At 33.7% G+C, this 18,505-nt stretch overlaps 2 long non-coding RNA genes across 5 annotated transcripts in view; one reads left to right on the top strand and one right to left on the bottom strand.

The window, feature by feature from the left end:
• Positions 1 to 18,505, top strand: part of LOC118186347 (uncharacterized) — a 294,871-nt gene that overhangs the window by 69,569 nt on the left and 206,797 nt on the right. The gene's annotated exons all lie outside the window — the stretch shown is intronic.
• Positions 1 to 18,505, bottom strand: part of LOC118187111 (uncharacterized) — a 274,560-nt gene that overhangs the window by 125,691 nt on the left and 130,364 nt on the right. The window contains exon 1 of one of the 2 annotated variants that reach the window (XR_015041200.1): positions 13,630 to 13,707. The exons of the other annotated variant lie outside the window; for it this stretch is intronic. This is a non-coding gene — a long non-coding RNA (uncharacterized LOC118187111). Of the gene's footprint in view, positions 1 to 13,629; positions 13,708 to 18,505 lie in introns of those variants that run through there. 2 annotated transcript variants of the gene reach the window in all.

Genomic DNA, 18,505 nt, shown 5'->3' with positions numbered 1-18,505 from the left:
AATGAAAAATAGAATGAAGCGGTTAAATAATTGTTTACCGTTTAACAGTACCCGAAATGAGTGTATATGATTATGGACAGCCTTTACGTGTTTTTAGAAATAAGGTCAAGAAATTAAATAAATGTCTTAAGCAGCTAATACTACAACATTTTCGGATTCATTCAGAATCATTTGTGCATAATAACTCTCTAGAAGAAAATGCTTAACATTTTTTCTGTGCGAATTTTGCGTATAGCAACTTATATAGTTGTTATGCTATTAAACTTTAAACTACCGACAGTAGCGTGCAAAAATAAAATAATTTGCAAATTATGTTTTTTTTTTTTTTTTTTTTTTTTTTTTTTACGAAATGTATTGAACCAAAGGTAGTGGAGCACGGCGATTTGTGCACTCATACTTCCTTACCGACATTCGCCGCGTTTCTCGCAAGAGTAGAGTAAATTTTAGAAGGCATCAGGTAAAATAAAAACCACAAATGTATAGATGACAGAATGAGATGGAGAATTGCCGGTAGATATGACGTAGGCCAGTTACAAATGCAGGTGGCTACAGAGATCAGTGTAACGCTCAGTTTCGTCTGCAATTGGTGGAACGTTTCAGGACATCGGATCCATATCGAAAAGACATGGACAAGATCCACAACGACGAATGAGGATCATTATTTTGCCATATCATCGCGGCGACACAGCATTGCTATAGTTTCACAGCTCTCATGTGAGCTGTGCGCTGTGCGCTGCCACTGGAACCCGAGTTTCATGGTCTACAGTTGCCCGAGGATTTCAGGAAATAGCACTGTATACCAGAAAACCCTCTTTTTGCGTTCCTCTCACTGCAGCTCACAAGAGAGCGTGTTTAGCATGGTGCAGAGAACATGCGTCTTGGACTAAACTTAAATGGAACACCATGCGTTTTACAGATATGTCAAAATTCACCTTGGACTCTGATTCTCGGCGTACCTGTATCTGGAGAAAGCTTGAAACAGGATCCCATCTCTTCTTGATTAGAGAAAAGGATCATTACTGTGTGTAGAGGTGTAATGGTTTAGGCAGGCATTTATGTTTGACGGCCGCTCATCCCTGCTTGTGTTTGATAAAGGCTTCATGAATGCTATGATGTATAGAGAGGAGATCTTAGAGCCATGCTTTTGACCTTTCTGAGCTGCAGTTAGTCCTGTGTTCTTGCTAATGGACAACAGCGCTCGTTCACATAGGCTCATTTGGTCCATGATTGCTTGGAAATGAGGATATTTGGCGCATGGATTAGCCAGCCAGATCTTCTGACTTTAACCCTATAAAGCATGTGTGGGCGGCTCTTAGAAAGGCAATTTCCTCTCGACATTCCCCTCCGACAACCATCCTGAAGTTGGAATTTGACTTGTTGTAGGAGTGGGATCAAGCGTCACAGGAACTACACTGCCTCATATCCGGTATCTGTTACGCTGCGCGACCTGACTGGCTGTGAGAAGGAACCATACCGCATATTAGACTCATTTTTAATTCGATTTTACAACGTGGATTTTGGACATCCCTACACTATTAGCTTCCCTACACTAATAATCATGCGTACATAAAATGACTTTTGAATAGTACATATCTTTTTCTGTTACAAACGTATATTCATACTAAATTTCATTAAAATCTGTGTATTAGGTTTTCAGAAATTCGACATAATATGCAAATTCTCTTAATTGTGCACACGAATGTAATTACCAAAGTATCAGTAATAGACTGCCTGTGGGACTTTTATTACCCGTCTGATTTTTAACTAGAAGTAACGCAAACCAAAATAACAGTTCAAATAAAAATATTTATTTATTAACACGTTGACCTGATGGTGAATAAAATTGAAAATTTAATAGGAACAAAAACTTGGCTTGCTTGCCTGTAGAAAAACAGCTTTGAACACAAAATTGAAATGAATGTAGAATACAAAATAAGCAAAATCTAATTTAAATCAGGGCTTTTCCTAACTAATCACAGAGAAATCAGAGCAAGGAGAAACTTTGCAGCAATACAAAATATAGAGCAGTATAACGGGCAGCCTGCGTTTACTCATAAACTCTCCGTGACCAAGTTTTAAGCTAGTTTCTGTATTGAATATTATATTGTTTAAACCTGTTTATTTATATTGTTTGAAGCGTATTTATATATTAAACTAATTTGCGCTCTGGTGGAAGTTGACGAAAGTACAAGTTATGGTAAAGCCATAATAATACGATAACTGGGTTAATTAAACAAAGTCTTCTAAGATGAAAATGGGAGCTCCTAAATGAATGAAAATATGTATAGCGCATCACTTTTAAACTCTACAAATGTTATCCGAAAATCTTCCATATTTTAGTCTAGGAAAAGAATAATTATTGCATAAATTTCCTTGTTTTACTAAGGCGTAGTATAATGTGCATTGAAAATACTCTAGGCATTTACAAAATAGCAGACCTTTTAGCCTAGAGCTTGCTATTATGTTTATTTAAATGTGTATCGGAAATTTGAAATCTTGAGAAAAAAAGAACTTGATTTCTTCTCAATAACGTTTCCGAGTCTAACTTATTATTATTTTTTTTTTGTTGCGATTTAAGATGCTATGTGAACATTGTTAATGCACAATGAAGGAAAGAGCCATCTCACATTAATATGTTGCATACGAAACGGCCGTAGGCTTTATTTATTATATTATTTTAAAGGTAATGCGCCCATTGGTATTTCTTTGTTACCGTCAGCTCCACATACCGTTGTCAAAGGTCAAAAATTGTAGTCAAAGTTTCTGTAGTATGCAAATTCCATTGAGATGGGTCGAAAGTATTTTGCATTTTCTGGTAAAAAAAGAATTAAATTAAAAAATCGCAGAAAACCAAATTGTCAGAAATTAAGTACTTTCATTATTAAAAATACAATTTATGGAGAAGAAACAGCACATTTCGATCACAGGGCACTTTTTGTATGGTATTAATCAAAGTATTAAATATTTTAAGCCTTTTCAGAATAAATGTTTCCGTATCTGCTATATCTGAGGCTTATGTCAAGAAGATAAGATGCCGCATAAAAGCACCCAGATGGCAGCAAGAAAGCTAAAGGGAACCTGTTCTGGATAATAATTCACTTTCGTGTTTGTTGTCCATCATGAAATAATCACCTAATGGAACTGTTTATCCGCTCCGCCCAAACGACAAACCGAACGCGAGACACAATAAATTCTAGTTCTGTTTTTGCTGTTGATATTTTTAGCCTACCCTCACCTATTCTTTGTTTGCTAACATCGTACACGATGGAGCGTTGATGTGCTTTATCTATCAATATGACTCAGTCAACACTGATGCTAGTTATTTCTCCGGCTTTTACCGTTTTGTCCTTTTTCTCCCTTCTTTCTTGTTCACAGCCCTCTTACAAATGGGACCACTGAGAATGTTTTCGGAAAATGGGTGATGTTTATATTTGTAGTAACTGTGTGCTCAGGGCGTTGCTTACGATTTTCAATGGTCATTATGTCTAGCAAAATATTGAAATAAAGGTATGTTTATTTATCATACTGTTAGATTTGCAAGCAATTCAAAATCGATAGTTGTGGGTGTAGAAGCTAATCATAGGATGTTTAAATACTCTTTAAAAGTTATTTGAATTGATAAAATGAACACTTAAATGCTCTGTCAATATTTTACTGTTTCATTAATGGAGTCATTATATGTATTTATTGATTGCACCCATAAAATCTCCTGTAAAGTGCCTTGCAGTGTAATAGCGACTACAAATGACAAAAAGTGAAGTTTTTGCGTTAAGGATGTTCTCGAAAAAAATTTTTTGCCATCAGTATTGTGCATGAATTCTATTGTGTAGTTACTTTTTGAAAGGCACATAGTGTAGCAATTTTACACAGCTAAAGTGCTAATGCTTATTGTGTCACTTCGTTCAGGTGGAATCATTTAATTCTCAACCTTATAGTAGTTAAAGTTTGCCTATTATGCTTGTATTTACCCGCTTCTAGCATGCTCGCCTTTTCTAAAAGCGAATTCTTCGATTTCCTACTTGTGACAGGTTAGCGATAAGAGTTATACATAGGTCAAGTTGCGTATACGGTTGAAGTTAGATCTGTTTGCTGCATCGTTTGAAGCAGGAAAAACTGGGTACTAAGTTAATTACTTAAAACTGGACATCTGGCTAAGTTGGGACAAAGATGAGTGCCGTATGGTTTAATTGCTCATAGTACGTTAAAGAACTTATATCTCGTTGAGATTGTCTTGCATAAAGAAAGGATGCCCTAACAGAGGATTTTTAGAAATAATGTGAGCATATTTCACAAACAAGAGTAAACTATGTACGTGAACATTCTGACAAGTGTACCAGATATCGAAGGTGGCACGCAGAGCTGTCGCGAATCATGCAAATGTTACTATTAACATTCACCTGCAAATGATAACAACTCGTTTGAGCATTCCTAATAAAAAGTACTTTTACGTAAACTATATTTTTTATTCTTCGTGTCTTAAGTAATTCCTTTAATTTTCTATTTTTGGACAACAGACGGATTCTGTTCTATAACGTAAGAGGTGAAAGCTTCTGAAAAGTTTTTAAATTTCGTAGAGATGTAGCTTTTCTTTTGTTCTTTTAAGGCTGTTGATGTTAATGAATTTCTGTGTGACAGATGAAACTGTTTAGGTTTCGCTGTTGTTTAGCCACTATTTTATTTCTTTATAAAAAACCCCTCTTCTTTATCGATCATCGACATATTTAACTGAAAACTCAAAATCTCGCAACTTAATAATTTTGAATTCCTGTTATCGTTATTTCTAGCAATGACAATAATAGTATTTTTGAATATTACCCTAACAGACGCCTACTAATGAAGTTTGCGTTTTGTGTTTGATAGTAGTAGATCAACACGCGATAGTAGTAGATCAACACAACTCCTACTGCGAATATGGGCATGTGGAAGCCCAAATTTGAAATTTGTTTTATTATCGATTTCATATTTTGTAAACCTTTAACGAAATTTTGATTAACAAACTCAAGGATTTCAAAGTGAGCAATGGCAACGTTGTGCAGAAAAAACATTTTCATCTCCAGCGCGTGAGACTGCATATCGGAAATTATAAAGATATGCTCAATTTAAAACTATTCTGAGATTTGCTCTTGAACTGAATTTTATGGTTTAAGTGCGAAGACCGCGATATTTAATAAAGTAAACAGATAAAATGTTAAAAAAACGCCCCTTTGGAACGTAATTTAAAATCTGGAACCTTTCAGATCTTCTTTTTCTAAAATACATTTTGTTGTTTACATCGTTACATAAACGCACATATGCATGGAATACATTTTTCATATAATAATATAACTAAACTCAAAGATACCAAAAAGTGAAAATGCTTATATGGAGGTAATACCCATCAAAACTCTTCTTGTTATATTTCTTTCTGAAAACCAAGGTATAGACATTACTGGAACAAATATGGTATATGTAATCCTATATCTTTAGGATTAGTAATTAGAAATTATAGCACTTAGCTTTTCCTTGCTTAATAATTTCTGTTAACAGTTTATGAACAGCGATGAGGTTTTTGAAATATTTTTTGTATTGCGAAACTAAATATTAGAGGAGGCGGTAAAGTTTGTGGGACTTTGTAGTTCATTCGCTTCTTTGTCTCTGAAATTTGGTTTTTCAGTTATGAATACTTTGATCGTATCATCTTTGTAGCTTTTGCTAGAAGAGCTATACTTTCACGTGGCTTCGTTAAATTTTAAATTTCTTAAAACTGGTGTGTAACGAATTTAAAACAAATATATTAGCTTTTAAATTTGGTGTGAAAACTCTGCAAGAAACCATCATCCTGTTTACTGAATTCTTTATAAGTTCTTGTTTATTTAGTAGATATTTTCTGTGAATTCACTGTATAATGAAAGCTATAATACACTAAAATAATAAAGCATGCAGTTAGCGTCGCGACAACTTCCCGTGTAATAAAGTTTTTTATCCAAGAAATCTGATTTTTCAATATTCTGAATTAAAACTCAGAAAAATATAGACTTTTCCCGCTGAATGCAGAGCATATTACGTTTTCCCGCCTAAAGACATATTTTTATCGTACCTAGAATGAAAATGTTTTATTAAATCTTATTAATTCACTAAGTTTTAAAGGTATATGTACAAAATTGTTTTTCCTTCATAAATAAAAAAAATGTTTTAATGTTATATGGGCTATCTTCTGAATTAGCAAGCAATCGATCTGTCGACTATGAGGACCGTCTCTAGTTATATAATGGGAAATTACAGTTTCTGAAGATTTCCCACGGCTTTCATTGTAGTTGGATACAGCGTAGAAAGCGATGTGCTAGCTGCATCCACTAATTAGTCGATAAAATCAATCCGTGCATCTGCACAGTCTTCATACATGTGCTGACTGCTGAGTCTCTGAAAATGCTGGAACTGCTATGAAGTTGTATGCATTATGCTAACAAGTTTCTACAACAATGAGTTAGTTCTGCAAAAACCTAAAACGTAGAACTGATAAATTTATAGACTTTTGTAAAAATCTGTAATTTGAAACTCTTGTAGATTTGAATTATTCACAGATCCTGTTGCTTTTCATCAGAGTTTCTCTTTGTATAAGTCTTCTCCTAAGGAAGTTCATACCCTCTAGTCCTGAGAAAACTTCTTAATATTTAAATATAAAATGTTAATTTATAATTACGTTGTTTTTGTAATATTCTCTGTTTATTCATAATAGCATCACATTTCACACATGAAGATGATTTTCATGGAATTACAAACTGTTTTAAAGATTAATAGTTAGCTCAAACGAAATTAGTCATGCCCCTTTCAGATTAATGCATGAATTTTACGTATGTATTAATGGAATTATGTCTGATGTAAGACTTCATTGGTGTGCCGCATCTTTTTTTATGTGCTATGATTTGACACTGCATGTTTATTTATTCTAGAACAATAAAAATAATAGTCATGATGTTGTTTGAGTTCCCTTTCCGTTTCTATTAAAATTCCTTTTGCGTGTTTTAATAATGCTTGCTAATAATATCCCTGAACATTACATGCAGTTTTCTATGAATACGAACGATTCAATCAAAAGAGAATTCTTACTTCTGTCTGCAAAATAGCTTTTGTCTGGAAAGAACATTTCAAATGATTCCATATTATTCATCGATCTTAGCGAATTACATAAATATTCTCAAAGCTACTGTCCTATGAAGCAGTTGCACTTTCTTATTATTCAATGTCATCTTCCGAAAATTTGCTCAGCATTGAAACTTAAGTTGATTTCTTTGTAAGTGCGTACTTTAAAGGGAGAAATGGTACTTTATTTAATGACCCCTGGTGAATGCAATCTTAACGTTGTTTACATTTAATTTTTATGCGGTACTATTTTCATTTAAAAGTGGAAGAAAGGCAGATATTAGCTGTTTCCAGTATAACGTTTATATGGAATTCGAAGCGGTGCCAGAAATTTCTACGTCTTCAACAAGTAATTGTTAAAAGATTTAAAAACAACAACAGACAATGGCAATTAAAATCTGCGTTATCTACAAATTTAAGGAAGTAAACTTGACTATTCAAAATGATAAAAGTTTTCTGTACAGCTTTAGAAATGGTTTTTAGTTCTAAGACAATACTTTAAAAATAGCGATGGCGTAGCTATTTCTTATTCTATATCTGTAAATCGATTGTCATGTTATCTATTGGTTTTTGTGATGCTGCTTAAAATAATTGCTTATATTCTGACTCTTCCGATGTAGAATCAATATGGTAATGATACTCAAGTGATAGCTAAAATTACAGCAGTGCTTTTGATAAGGGAAAATGAGAGAATTCTTAGAATATCGAAAAACTAGCCCTAATTAAAATCTTTCGAAATGATACTGAAACAACGTAATTTATTCTAGCTTTGCAATTTAGACAATAAAACATTTGAGAAAGTAATGAACTTTTCCTCATTATTTTTAATTATTTAAAATGAAAAGGTTTTTCATTCTTTCTTTTCCTTTTTTTTTTCCTTGTGCGCCAAAATAACTTCACAAAAGAAAATATTTTTTCCGCTACTGAGTATTGACTACATTTACGATCATTCCTGAATCATAAATTAACTAGCAGTAGAATAGGCTATATATGCAGCCATTTAAAAGTATTTCTCCCGCCTTCTTAGCATGCCTTCGTGGTATAATGGTCAGCACGCTTGGCGCGTATTCGAGAGGTTAGAATCCCGTCGAGGGCATTGCTCATTTTTCATGGCTTCTGCTTCCAATTAACCTAATGTCTCTACAAGTAGTAGTTTTGCGTGGACTACGTAGTTCTACTTAATAGGGACTACTCCTTGCGTAGGACTACTTGTCCCTACCTAGATATTGCGTTTCAAGTGCTGAACTATTTTTATTGGGAACCCGAGAAGCAGCACTTGGTTTTTCCGTATATTAATATGAATTATTTTAATTGTAAGGATCGTCTGACATATGCGTAATATACAAGAATTATAGTTTTATTACTGATGATGTGGGCTTATTGATGCAATAATTTAAGATAAACTAAAACAAAGTACGAAACTAATAGCGCTGAAACTACGTTTAGTTTAGTAATATTGCGGGTGATGGTTTTGTGGCTTCCTTGTACGAAGTAAAGAAGTATTGTAATCTCGAGAATTATGTTATTTCGATGGAAATATCCATTTTGACCGTTCCCGAATATCCATCTGAGCGATTTTTTGCGTGACATTTGCACATACGGATTGAATAAAGGACTCCAAAGCGAATCGTAAAATGGATTTAATATATATTCAAAAGGTTTTTTTTGTGACTTACGTATGTTCATGGTGGACGTACGTTCATGGTGGACGTACGTATATATCTCGCATAAATGAAAACCTGTTAGTCTTAGAAGGCTGAAATGTCGCATATGGGACAGCTACAAAATCTAGATGCGCACTTCTCTTTTTTGTTGCAATCGGCAGTGTAAATCTCACTAAAACATGCGTAAACCTCAAAATGATAATTTAAAATAGCAATTGCCCTTAATTCCACCTCTCTATTCTAAAAAAAAATTATAATGAAAAAGACACAGCTTTGTTGATAGCGTAGAACGTAGATCCATATTGAAGAGGAATAATTCTGAATGCATAGAATGCTAAAATGTTGAATCCGTAAAGAACAGTAAACTTGATAGTCGAATAAGATTAAATATTCATTTTTATTTCAATTGACATTTGGAGCCACAATTCACTTGGCACTCTAATCGTGCTTATTCAAGAACATTACACTTTCGATACCGTTGCGATAGGAAGAAAAGCAGAGCATTAAATCGTGTATCTATATTTACATATTACAAAATTTGTAAGATAAAAAATCTGTAAATCAATTTTATAATTTAACAATAGCCTCTTAGTTCCTCATTTTTAATGTGCGTAGTTCCTCTCTCTCTCTCTCTGTTCTAAAAATAGTAATGCCTATTTCTTCAATACGTCATTTCCAGATCAGTCTATCACACATGACTTGCGTAACGCTATTGACGTAGATAATTCCGAACCTGAACTCAGAATTTCGAGAACTAAAACCTTTCTCTTAATAGAGACCTAAATAACTCTTTGGTGTGTTCATTTTGTTGCATTTTTTTCCCTATTTCCTTTGAAGAATATTAATTAGTCCCTTTGCAGAGCAATTTATAATAAGAGACATTTTTATTTCAAAACATAAATCAGTTTTATTAATTTAAAACAAAAGTGAGTTCATTGCCGTAAACTTATTTGATGTGGAAATTCTAGGAACCCAGTTTGGTTTCAGTTTAATAACTATTTTTTCCATGTAAAAATGTTGTTGAACAAAATTTAACTAAGCTGGTTTTCGTAATAAATGAATCACAGCATGAATGCATCGCAAGAATCTTTGGTGAACGGTTATGTTATAGAGAAATAAGTTGCGGTCTTAATCAGGCAATGGTTTAAATTGCATAATGGTGTGACCCAAGAACTCTCCTTTATATGATTCTTGCAATTACATTTCTCCTTCTAATAAGAATTTTCAAAATTTTCACTTTGTCCATAAAATCAATCTACAAAGTTATATTTTGCAGGACTCTGCTATTAGAAAGTAAGAATATTATGAGTTTTAAAATTTATTACTGTAACTACGAATATTTGCGTTACAAGTTTGCAAGAAGCGGTCTTCAATAGGGATTTATAAAATTCATATATTCAGAGTATTTAGAAATCGAGAAATCGAAACAGTGATGCTTAAATCAAATCCTTTCAAATTTCAATAATAAATATTTCTTCCCATAAGAAAAATCATGTAATAAATGTTGCATAGAAGACCCTTAAGTTTAATTTTTAAACCTGAGAGTGATTTCTGGACTAATTTATGTTTAAAATATCGTTTATTATTTAAATGTTCGATCTAATAGCCTTTTCTCAAATATGAGTTTGCATCGTGCTTTTGATGATAGAAGAATGTTACGTAAAATTTTCAGGGGTTTTGGCGCTACCGGTTGCTGCGTGATTAAGACTGATGAATACTGGTAGTTCGACCTTGGTTCAGGCCGCAGCGAATGGCTGGTTTTCGTGATTTTTCCCATGTTTAACGTGAATACAAGCCAGTTTCCTTCAGAAAGTCTTTCACAACTGCTTCCCTTTCCTTAAGCTGATCACCCTCTTCTGCTTTGCCACATTCAAATAACGTAACCTAACCTTCAGTGATATTGTTTTTCATTCCTTTTTAACTACTCCTTTGAGTCCAGCAATTTGGAGAGTTTTGCATTTCGAAAGAGCTCTTTCCAGCTGTCTAAAAGCGTAAAAATCCGCAGCTGATGTGTAACTGATTGCCACAGATTATGTCAAAAAGATATATATCAAATAATAATAAAAAAATGACAAACATTTTATCTGACAAAAGTCTTCGTACACTTCAAAAAAATCTTGACATATTAGTAAATACTAATTCAGAAGTCAAACAACAAAAATCAGCGTTATATTTACAAAATTTTCACAGGACTAGTTTCGATGGTTTTACCGAACCACCATCTTCAGCTGCAAAACCGCAAATGAACAAGATAGGAAATAATGATTAGATAAGATAAGAAAGCCTGGACAAGAATAAGCAAGTGGCGCCATCTGTTGGTAAAACCAGAACTAAAACATAATTTCTTTAAAGGCCGAAGGCAAATTTGGATTGGAATTAGGATCGTTAACTAGAACAGAAAGATTTTTATGAATGTGAAATGCCTCTAGAAAATCCAGTTCTCCAATGGAAGATGTTTTTTGAATAATTTTGGCAGCAGAAAAACTGAAAGTGTGGTTTTCGGACCAACAATTTTGAGCAACAGAAGACTTCTGTGTTTCCTTTTTTCTAACATATGCCTCATGTTCCTTGACGCGAAATTTTAAGGCTCTCTTAGTTTGGCCAATGTAAATTAAACCACACTGGCAAGGAATCCTATAAATACCCCAGGAATTCATATCCGGAATGGGGTCCTTGAGTATGGAACTCGGAATTTTATTGATGGGAGAATAAACAACCCGAAAGTTAAATTTCTGCAAAATATGTGCAACTTTATAGCTAATTGATGGAAAGAAGGGAATGACAACAGAATTTTTATAATCTCCTAAAACAAGATTGTGCCTTTTAGTGTGTTGAGATGAGAATTTTTTAACTGCTTGATTAATAATGTTGGGTGGAAAGCCCCTGTCAATAGCTATTGCTTTTAAATACTTTAGTTCTTCATCAAGGGCTAGTTTGGAGGAGCAAACTTGAAGAGCACGGAAAACATAGGAATAAAATGAAGCTAACTTTTGTTTAGTCGGATGACATGATTTAAAGTGTGGTGGAAGGCAAACCGATGAAGGTTTACGGTAAACCGTAGTACTGAAGTTGGATGTGTTACGTGTGACCAGAATGTCGAGAAACGGAAGAGAATTGCAAGTCTCAACTTCAAAAGTGAACTGAATAGCAGGATCAATAGAATTCATTGTTGAAAGAACTTTATTTAAATCATCTTTATTACCTTCAAACAGAGTAAAAGTATCGTCTACGTAGCGGAACCATGCCGGGAAGTTTAAAGTTTCAAACAATTTTGATTCATAATAATGCATGTAGATATCAGCCAGGATGGGACTGAGGGGGCTTCCCATGGCTAATCCCTCAGTTTGCTTGTAATATTTATTTTGGAAAACAAAATGTGTTTGTTTCAAACAGAGTTGAGTGAGAGAAATTAGCTCATCAATTTCGATGCAAGAGAAATGAAATTCGCGAAGTCTGGTTTCTAGACATCTTAATGCACCCTCCACTGGGACATTGGTGAATAATGATTTTACATCAAAAGAAACCATGAGTAAATTACTAGGAGAAATGTTTTTAACTTTTTTTACAAACTCTATTGAATTTTTTATGGTGTAAATGTTATTGTCTAATAGAGTTGAAAATCTAGAAACTAAATATTTAGCTAATGGATACGAGGCAGTACCTAAATTTGATACAATAGGGCGGAAAGGAATACCACTTTTATGAATTTGGGGAAGAGCATATAATCTGGCACAATTCGCAACAGATGGGATAAGTGAATATTTTAAGTTGGCTGAAATGATTTGCGAAGATTTGATCGCAGTTTTTATTTTTGACAAATCCGAAGGTGAAGGATCTTTAGGGATCGGATTATATGGTCCTTCGTTTAAGAGTTTAGTGACACCATCGATGTAAGTGTTCCTATCCATGACGACTATCTGGCCACCTTTGTCGGCCTTTGAAATAATAATATCCGGGTTAGAATGAATTTCACGCAATGTAGCTCTTTCTCTCGCAGTTAGATTTGGTTTCAAAGGTTTATTATTCAATTTCACATTATGAGCGATAAGATGCCTAATCATTTCTTTCTGTGAATCTGAAACTGTACTGAACTTGAAAGCTTTTTCGATAAGAGCCAAAATTTTTGGAATCGAGGGTTTACAGGTTTGTGAGAAGTTAAAATTATATTTTAGAATTCTCTCTTGTTCTTTTGAAAGACTAACATTAGAAATATTAACTATTGGCTTGATGTTTACAATGGGAAGATTTTTTGAACTACTTGAACTGGAAGATTGTAAAAGAAGTTTTTCGAATTTAACTGCAAGGGTGTTTTTTTGACGGTTAACTGCATTCTCCGTTCTAGACCAAGACTTTTGTTCAAGGGCAGTGAATTTTGGATATGATTTAGCGAGTTCCAGATGAAGCTTATAGAGTTCACGTTCAATTTTGGACAATTGTTGACGTGTATCCCTTATGACGGACCGAAGTAAGGCAAGCTTGCAATTTAACAGAATTCTTGAAACGCGACTCGAAGGTTTTTGATTAGATTTGATTTGAATAAAATTGGGGATCAATTTTCTACATTTACATTTAAGTAAAAAGTCAAGATGATTCAGGAATTTTTGCCGTTTCAGCCGTAATTTAGTGAAACGATTAACGGATGAAGGCATGATAAACAATACAGAAAATCAAACTAAATTAACTAAACAATAATAAAGCACATACAAAACAGCAGAAAAATCCCTCACTGAAATTAATAGAAAACAAAACGTTTGTAAGCAAAATGCATGAAATCAGACAAGCAAAGCACAATATCCAAATATACAAAATATAAACATAACTTAAAAATTGCAAAAAAAGTACTTACCGAAACTCATGCAATCACAAAATGGCGGCCACACCACGTGCAAAACAGAAAGCAAAAAGTAAGCCTGTTTGGGGCTTCTATAATTAAGACATAATAACACGCCGAATAAATACTAATTAAGAGTACTAATTCAGAAGTCAAACAACAAAAATCAGCGTTATATTTACAAAATTTTCACAGGACTAATTTCGATGGTTTTACCGAACCACCATCTTCAGCTGCAAAACCGCAAATGTAATTTATGTGACTTACCAAAAGTAAGAGAATATTCTAAGCATTTTAAGTTGTAAGTCTTTACTTATTTTTGCTAGAGGTGTAATTAGACTCTGATATTGATGTCAACGTCGGTAGATTTTCTGTTGCTACTGAAAATCCGGTTATACCCACTGCTATTAGGTCTGAGCCGATAAATCTATCATCTTTTCGTCACTACAGACTCCTCAACTTTAGAAATATTAAAAAAGGTACATAATGTTTCCGGGTGTTCATTTGAAATCATGTTTAAATGTAAAAGTAAGGATTCATGATTTTTCTGATTCCGATTAATAATGTTGGCTATTTTGCTGTCCGAAATTTTAATATCATGCATTTCGCAACGTTTTTGAATTTCCGAATATGAATACCTTTCTTCGGAAAGAGCAAATCGTGCCTTTCGTTTCGCAGCTTATTTACATGCGACATTTCAAAAGAAGAAAAATTTCAAGGTAGCAGACGATATTCTCATGTCGAATTTATACGCAGTTGCTTGGCGTTCTGATTCCACAGCAATAATTTTGTTAGATCCTTCTAAAAATGGATTGACGCGCTCTGTAAGTCACCTGATATTCTCGATCATGAAGCCTCTTGATACTTGATATACTAAAGCCTCTTGGTTTTCCCCATGTGTAACGTGTATACGAGCCAGTTTCCCTTAGAAAGTCCTCCACGAAAGGCATCCCTCCCTTTAGGCAGATAGCCCTCGTGTGCTTTGCCATAATTAAATACACCACACACCACTAAAGCCTCTTGACCCATAAAAGAAGATGAATGTAAAGTATACGACAAGTATTTGTCTGCAATTTTTTAAATTGGTAAATATTTTCTTAAATTTCATCATTTATGTTAAGTGTCTTGTTGCTTTAACTTTTTGGTAACATATTTTTTAAAATGCGATCAAATTCATATATTTTACTTATCTCTGGAATAACTGACAGAATTTAGGATTTGCTTACTGCTGTGATCCAAAATAGTAAAAATATTATGAAATTTGCACGCGGAATTTGGACTGCATTGTAGCATATGAGAAATTCTGATAGATAAAATGAGAAGTCTGAAAAGTACGTTTATGTCCACTCAGTGAGAATGAATTTGGAAAGAATATAAAAATAGCCTTAGCACAACGGTGTATAGTCTTGATTTCATTAGTTATTAGGAAGATATGTATATGGTATCGACAATATCAGATTATGGGCACATTTGTTTCAGATTTATATTTCTGAAGGCGACAGCGGTTCTGTCGTTGTCTGTGGAACCTTCTCGTATGATATGTAAGTATAACTTAGTATATCTAAAAACATTTTTAAACGTTGCATGCATCCAAATAATTATTACCTGCCTTTATGCGCCTTGAAGGTGGGAGTTTGCCTAGGTCATTGATTCCGAGCTCAGGGATTCCGAACCCTTTTCTTGAATCGACCCCTTTTAAAAAATGTTTGTTTTCATGGACTTTTTAAAGTTTTCCTTAAAATGTCCTAAAATACACAGCGTGCAACATCATAATATAAATAATTGCAGATAAATAAAGATAATTTTTAATAATAAATTACTAAAAATTCGATTTTAATTAATGTGATGATTGCATTTGGTGTAATGATGCAATTAGCGTGATATTTCGCATAAAATTCACCTCGTTCAAAAATATTCAGCCTGTTTCTTTTCGTCCGCAGTAAATTATTGACTTGACAAAGCTTACTTTCAGGTAAGAAGAGGTAAAATTCAATAATGCTGGTTTGGTAACATCTCTTTTGGGGACGGATAATTCTTTAAAATAATTTTTAAATTCCAAACATTAGTGTACTCATGTGTTCTGAATAAGACTTGCGCTTGTAAATCCTCTTCCAACGCACGCAGTCAACTGTTCTTGCATCATAATATCAAGATCCCAGTTCAGGCGTTCTATGAACCATGCTGACTCATTAAAAATTTTAATGTCTTGGAAGCCAGCATTGCAGTCTTAAATTTCGAAAGTGGCTTGTTTTATATTTTCTGAGGAAATACAGTCCTTTTCAACAATAGTCAATAACATTAAATTATCAAAGTAATGGAATTCATTTCTATTCAGTGTGGATATAAAATCAGTGTGAATATAATTTATTATTGTGACGTTAAACTATGAACATATATCAGCCAACTAGGAGATATTTTTTTTATTAAATGTTACTAATTGTCTCGCCATAGGATTGTCAACTTCAAGGGAAAATTTTATCACATATAAAAAGTATCTATTAAATGCAGGAAATAGTTATTATGTCTATAAAGCGCTGTAAATAGTAGTCTTGATTATGCCGATCAATTTACCGGTGTATATTTGGCTATCGACCCTTTGATCAGTGTTGACCCCCGTTAAAATTTCATCGATCCTCAGGGCGTCAGTGCCGACCCCATGGAAACCCCTGGTTTAGTTGGATAATGTAGTGCCGTACTTGGCCATTTGCAACCCAACCCAGGTTCGAGGACGTAATTTTGTTCCAGCGAATTGAATCTACTGAATCTCTTTTGGGTAGTGTTAAACGAAATATCGCATATGTGATTTAAACTTTACGTACAGGCATATGTGATTTAAACTTTACGTCTAGCAACTATCTGGATTTAGTGGCGTTGCTACTTCTGCTTGCGCAGCTAAAGACTTGACATTTTACGTAGAAGATATCTTTAATTGTTTGGCCCTTAGGTATATAATTTTACAAATGAAAGCGTATGTCTCATGCTATAATCAAAAGCGCTATTTTGCGACTTTTTCCTCTCCTCATTAAAAAAAAATCGTGATTTAAATATTATTCTTAGAAAATCTTTAATGGGTATTAATTTTGCATTGCGATGCTTAGCATATGTATTTTATGTTTCATAGAGAATCAGATTACTCTTAAATCAAGTACCAGACAAGTAGAACAAAGGACTTTCATTGTTTGTTGTTGTTTGCAACGCATGCTATAAACAGCTTGTGTGCTTATAGTATGAAATCTGATGCAAATACTATTTTGTGTTCAGTCATTCCACTTTTATTCAAATATGGTTATGTCTGCAATCTAAGAACTAAGTACTCGAGAAAGCAACCGTTTTCATACAATGAAGCGGCAGAGATGCATGAATTTCAAGCTGTGTTTTGAGGTATAAGTTTAAAATCCTGTCGTTTTTGTAGAAATCTCTCAACGTTGACAATGTGCCCATAGTTCATTTCTTTATTGGTTTGCTTTCAATATCATTACTGATTGCATATTTGATGTTCTTCTCATTTAAAAAATACATACGCGAGAACCTTTCTGTATAGATTCATTTCGAAGCAAATTTGTTTTGACTTTCTATTTAGAAAAATTTTCTTCATTTCAGAAATCTCCAGTTAGAATTCAGAATTTTTTGGAAGATACCGAAATACTAATTAAATTACCACTCTAAAGTAGTTTTGAAGCTGTTATTCATGTGTAAAATGCTCATCATTTGTGACTTAACACTGCTCATTAATCCATGCGCAGTAAGTTTAGTTTTTCGCGGATCCTGTCACTTCGTCTTAATCCCCTTAAACCGAAATCCGTGACAGTCGGAATCTTAATCTATTTAAATGTTATTTTAAATTGTTCTTCTATTATGCTTTCTATTTAAATGTAATGGGATAATAGTAAATTAAACTTTATCGTATCATTATCCAGAAGGCGGTTTCAAGCATCTCAAATAATGGGATAATGATGCACCGAGTGTTTGTCTCTTCCTAAAGACTCGTTCAAATTCTCGATATTGTTTTATTAATGCGACCGATTTCCACTTCCTTTCCTTTTGGAATTCGTTTAACTTTCGGTGTGTAACGGGTGCTTTAAGGAGAAGAGAAATTGGATGTAATTCCGCTCTAAAAGTTACCTACAAGTCTAATGGAAAGCATAAAGGGTGAAAGGAGCAGGAAACCGAGTTGCTCTAATTCAATCATATCGTCGTTAGAGTTCTAATTTTGTACGTCATTCTCAATTAGGATCGAATTTTCTGGCTTACTTGTCTTCTGAGTACCTTTTTCGCTCTTGTGTAATTGGAGTCGTGCAAGCCGTTTAAAAGGTACAGGGACGCCATTTAAACTAATTATTAGAAGCAGAAAGTTTTTAATTATTTTCTTTGGTTCTAAGGTTATGTAAATATATAGACGTTAGTATTGGTCTGAAAAATAATGAGGCGGAGAAAATACAAACTCGAAATACTTATAGGTTACTCTGATTTTAAATTTTTCTAAGTTTTTTATATGGTTTAAATATTAGCAATAAAAACTCCGTTTCTTCGAACTAGTGAAAAGCAGAGCGATTTCCGATAACGGTGATTATAGATAAGTCGGTGACGGGTGTTATATATTCTTTTGCTGGATTCACGTAAGCGTCTCTTGGCTGTTTGGTTTCACCATCTTGGAAGGCAGAGCGCAATCAAATATTTGTTGATTTCATTTCTGAGAGTACTTACTGAGCAATATTTTACTGAGCACAAGACAAAATTTCATTGAAAAAACTTTTCGATAAATGTGGATTAAAAGTTCACCTTCACAACAGAGATCTCAGCCCTCTATTTTTGGATATAAAAATACAGAGATAAATTCTTTTCGTTGCAAAATATGCATTTATTTTTGAATAATAAGAAAATGAAAATTATC

Source organism: Stegodyphus dumicola, chromosome 5 (assembly GCF_044657685.1).
Source record: "Stegodyphus dumicola isolate Sdum_Otavi_A_Nest chromosome 5, ASM4465768v1".
NCBI classification, from domain to species: Eukaryota; Metazoa; Arthropoda; class Arachnida; order Araneae; family Eresidae; genus Stegodyphus; species Stegodyphus dumicola.
Note: the sequence above shows the minus strand (reverse complement) of the source record. Positions and strands in the feature narration are given on the sequence as shown.